The 5,000-nt window shown below is 31.9% G+C and overlaps 1 protein-coding gene across 4 annotated transcripts in view; it reads right to left on the bottom strand.

Annotated features, from left to right (window-relative positions):
- Positions 1-1,972: 1,972 nt before the first annotated feature.
- Pgant2 (polypeptide N-acetylgalactosaminyltransferase 2) overlaps positions 1,973-5,000 on the bottom strand; it is a 127,075-nt gene continuing 124,047 nt past the window's right edge. For all 4 annotated transcript variants that reach the window (XM_070123973.1, XM_070123978.1, XM_070123980.1 and 1 more), the window contains one exon: positions 1,973-5,000. This exon is cut by the window's right edge and continues 1,922 nt beyond it. The gene's annotated coding sequence lies outside the window, so the exon portion shown is untranslated.

The following is a 5,000-nucleotide window of genomic DNA, read 5'->3' as shown; positions in this document are numbered from 1 at the left end:
TGTGTGTGAACGTAATAGTGAATGCTCGATTGTATGTGTACATATTAGTGAATGCTCTTTCGTGTGTCAGAGCGCATTAGTAAGTGTTCGTTTATGAGAGTGAACGTGACTGCCTTTACTATATGTATTCGACTGTGGCTTGACAGTCACCACCGTCTCAGGGGAGCGTGAGAGGGCGGGTGTCTGTAACGAGGTGAAACAGGTACATATTCCAGAACAGCGGACATGGAACACTTCCACACTGATAAGTCTTGTGAGGCGCATCCCATTTTCGACAGATATATAATTGTAAACACATGTATACTTTTATCTTGTCTATCATTTTATCTGTTTGTCAATATACCTATCTGCCTACCTACATATCTATCTATATTTATCTCCCTATCTATCTATCTATCTATCTAGCAATCTATCTGTCTATCAACCTATCTATATATATATATCTATTATCTATCTATCTATATATGCATGTATGTATATGTATCAACCTATCTCTCTCTCTCTCTCTCTCTCTCTCTCTCTCTCTCTCTCTCTCTCTCTCTCTCTCTCTCTCTTTCTCTCTCTCTCTCTCTCTCTCTCTCTCTCTCTTTCTCTTTCTCTCTTTCTTCTCTTTCTCTCTCTCTCTCTCTCTCTCTCTCTGTCTCTCTCTCTCTCTCTCTCTCTCTCTCTCTCTCTCTCTCTCTCTCTCTCTCTCTCTCTCTCTCTCTCTCTCTCACTCTTTCTCTCTCTCTCTCTCTCTCTCTCTCTCTCTCTCTCTCTCTCTCTCTCTCTCTCTCTATATATATATATATATATATATATATATATATATATATATATATATATATATATATATATATATATATATATATAGGAAAGAGGGAAAGAAGGAAAGGAGAAGGAAAAAGGTGAGGATGAAGGAGAAGTGGGAGAGACAGATGGAAAAGGAAAGGGAAAGTATATGGGAAAGAGGGAGACGAAGAAGGGAGAGGGAGAAGAGGGAGGGTGAGGGGTGAGAGTGAAGAAGAGGGAGAAGGCGTAGAATATATATATATATATATATATATATATATATATATATATATATATATATATATATATATATATATATATATATATATATATATATATATATATATATATGTACACACATGTATCTATGTATGTGCATATATATCTATATTCATATATATCTATATCTCTCTCTTTCCCTTTTCCTCTCCTTATCTCACTCCCTTTCCATTCCCATTCCTTTTCCCTTACCCTCTCACATTTATTCTACGCCTTCTCCCTCTTCCCCACTCTCACCCTCACCCTCTCGTTCTCCCTCTCCCTCTCCCTCAAGGTGCTTGTGGGGATGATTATGGAAATAACATTATCTTGACATACCTTAAGACACAGCGTGTAAGGAATAAACAGGAATGTTATGAGTTAGCAGTCTTATTGAAACGGATAATGGATCTGTATTTAAACAAATCATACCAAACTGCACGTCGTTTTACTTTTGAAGGTTTTTTTCCAGTGAGCTTAATGCTTAACAAGTATGCCTACAAGTTGCCAGTGACAGTGACTGACAATTAAGTTAAGGAAGTGACTAATCACACTTCTTTGGTATTTACAGATCATGTTTTGTATTTACTTAAATCCAGATCCATGGATACATGTTTTTTTTCCATTTCATATTCTAACATAATAAACATACAACTAAATTATTGTCTATCTGCAACAGGTTTCTATACTTTTCTTTACTTATGTTTTCAAATGCAAGTTTAATATACAGAAGTATGCAGTATAATCTGTTTTATTGGAGTATGCAGTAATAGGCTGTAAACACAGCCCATTACTAGTAAAAACTAGTAAAATGTATACAATATATAACACTCCTCCAAAACAATTCCATTTACTAATAGTTTGAGTTTTTAGTGTAATACTTAGAAAACTATTATTTTGATCCATTTGAAAATTAAACAGAAGAAATCAATAATACATCAAATCACTTTGGAAGACACTTTTATTTTTAGCACATGGCAAAAAATTGTACAAGCTGATTTTCAAGTTACAATTACAAGCAAGACAACTATCAGATTTAGATAAATATTCATATTCAATATAACATTGAAAATACTTTGGTTTAAAAACTCAATGCATTGTATTTTCACCTATGAATGTCTGGTATGGAATGGATATTTCAAAAGTTTGTTTTTTGTCCCAATAAAAGCTACAATCTCTTTTTTCTTCGGTTTGGTGATACACTAAGTTACTCTTTATGTAGACCAAAACACAGATGACTAGTAGCTGACTGGTAGAGAGAGTCGCTGAACAGGCAATTCAATCTGCTGTACAAAAAGGTGTGCATACACAGTACAACAGGCATTTTGGTATACATGAACATTCTGGTTACACCATCCACTTTGGGATATTCTAAGCTACAAGAAATTACATTGCACATACATGATTTCTTGATGGCTAAATGCAAGAATAATTATATGTATATTGATATTACATACCCAAGTTTATGAATGTGTGTGTGTGTGTGTGTGTGTGTGTGTGTGTGTGTGTGTGTGTGTGTGTGTGTGTGTGTGTGTGTGTGTGTGTGTGTGTGTGTGTGTGTGTGTGTGTGTGTGTGTTTTCAATTGTATATGCTTTTACACATACAAGTTATGTTCTTAAAAAAAAAAGAAATTTTACAATAAGTATGCTATGGTGCTGACTAGATCTTATTATGTCTTACTTTATAATGATTTGTCATTTATAATAAAACTGTTCTTTAAATGATGTTTTGAAAGATTCTCTGTTACTGTTTGATATACAATTTTCAGTGAGTGATATGGCAAAGATGAAATCCTTTTTCTATCAGTCTTTATATACAGTGGAATCTCATGAATAAAACTCCCTTTATATACATGGAATAAAAATACTTCAAATAAGTGACTATATAAAGATGCACATAATCACATACATAATAATTTTTTCATTAATTACAGTTACTTTTCCATTGATAAACTCCACATAATTAAGACACCACAGTGATAAAAAAAATCATTCAGGAATGTCATAGCTTTATACAATGGAATTAGAGAATCAGAGGTACACTTAGAACCATGAGATATTTTTCACTCAGCTATTGTTTTTTTAATGTTAACATCATTATTTTTACAACTGCACATTAACATGGAAAAGGGAACTTGTTTTTTCATGCCAAGAATTCATAAACTTCTTTTAACACTGGTAAAAAAGTACATTTGATAACTTCACTTACCAGTACATACAACTGTGTAAATGAGTACGGGCAAGTTTGGAAGGCATGAAAAGAGTATTTGTTTCAACATTATTTGCTTACATAACTTATTGTGCTGAAAATGGACACCTCACCTACAAGCAAAAATAATTTTTCTACAAAATCACTTTCCTGGATTGATGATACTCCGTAAAAATAATTTTAAAGAATGCTTCTATATGGTCATATGTATATACATACGTACATACATACATATATACACAGATATATATATATATATATATATATATATATATATATATATATATATATATATATATATATATATATTCATACACATACATATTTTGTGCTTGCTAATGTACATTAAAAATGTGACAATGCTGCCTTTCAACATTAGCTAAATGATAATCACAATAACAATTAAAATGTTAAGGTTGAATATAACAAAATAAAACCCTTGCTGTTGATGAATTGTCAATCTGTTATCTTCCTTTCATATATGACATTTGAGGAAAACACAAAATTGTGTAACCTACATCAGACTTCCTGGTAAATAAGCTATAACTGACCTGTCTTGCTTCTGTAAAAATCATTTTATATTATGCAGATTATCAACGTAGGTAAGGGAAATTAGAAAATTTCCATTCAAGCTAAATAAATTATCATCTAAACATATGTATAATATATATATGATATATATACATAGATACAGATATACCATAGATGGAATAAAATTTATACTTTGGGCCATGTCTTTGTGCCTCCATCTGATGTTTTCGCAGGCAGAATGGATTCTTAAAAAATCTAAATTGAATTACATCACACAGCCAATTTTTCTTCTGAAATATAAGCACTACTGTACACTACATCCTAACCATACAAGCTAGCATTAGTTTATGTCCTTGCAGAACTTGAGCTTTACATATGTGCTTCAAAATCCATTCTACCATTATTAAGTTGAGCACATTACTTCAGTGCTTTACAATCAGTGGTCTGAAATAAAACAGGGGTGATGGCTATACCCCTTACCATAACATAAATAAATATTCTGTCATTTGTGAACAATAAATAATAAGGATAGAAATTAGTTTTTATTTCTGGCAGTTTCATATATAAAAAAAAGTTGTAAGCCAGATGGTAATGATAGTAAGTACTTTATCTAAAACAGATCAATCATAGAACACAAAGTTGTTTCCTATCCTTAGGAGACATGAGGACAACATTCATCAGCCTCACATTTGTATAGTTAAAATTATCATTAAGATTTCCTTGAATGAGACTGAAGGCAATTACTAACATTCACCTTAATGATCTCTGAATAAAATCTAATTTACCGCTAGTTTAGGTAATAAAATTGATTCAAACTGTACAGGAAATCACCCTATTTCATCAGCATGAGCATGCCTCTAAGGTGTATGGACTATTTTCAGAATACTACACAGCAATAACCAATACCCATAATAATCAAAATCAACATAATTGCTATATTATAATTCGATAGACGTATACTCTTCTGCATAAATCTTCAACTGACTGGCTATGTAAGAAATGAGTAAAATTAAACTTAAAATCAGTGGCACAGCAGAACTTATAACCCCTCACAAACACTAATAATAAAAAATGAAAACATAATAAATTTCCCTTGATGACACACAATAATTACATCACTTGATCAATGCATCAAAGACATTCACAATAAAAATACAGTTTTTCAGTTTGTTTTAAATCACAATGTACCAGAGAAAATACTACACTGAAAGCCTCTTTTACAGTTTTGCTG

The sequence above is a fragment of the Penaeus vannamei genome, chromosome 1, assembly GCF_042767895.1.
Source record: "Penaeus vannamei isolate JL-2024 chromosome 1, ASM4276789v1, whole genome shotgun sequence".
NCBI lineage: Eukaryota > Metazoa > Arthropoda > Malacostraca > Decapoda > Penaeidae > Penaeus > Penaeus vannamei.
This window is presented reverse-complemented; position numbering and strand designations above follow the sequence as displayed.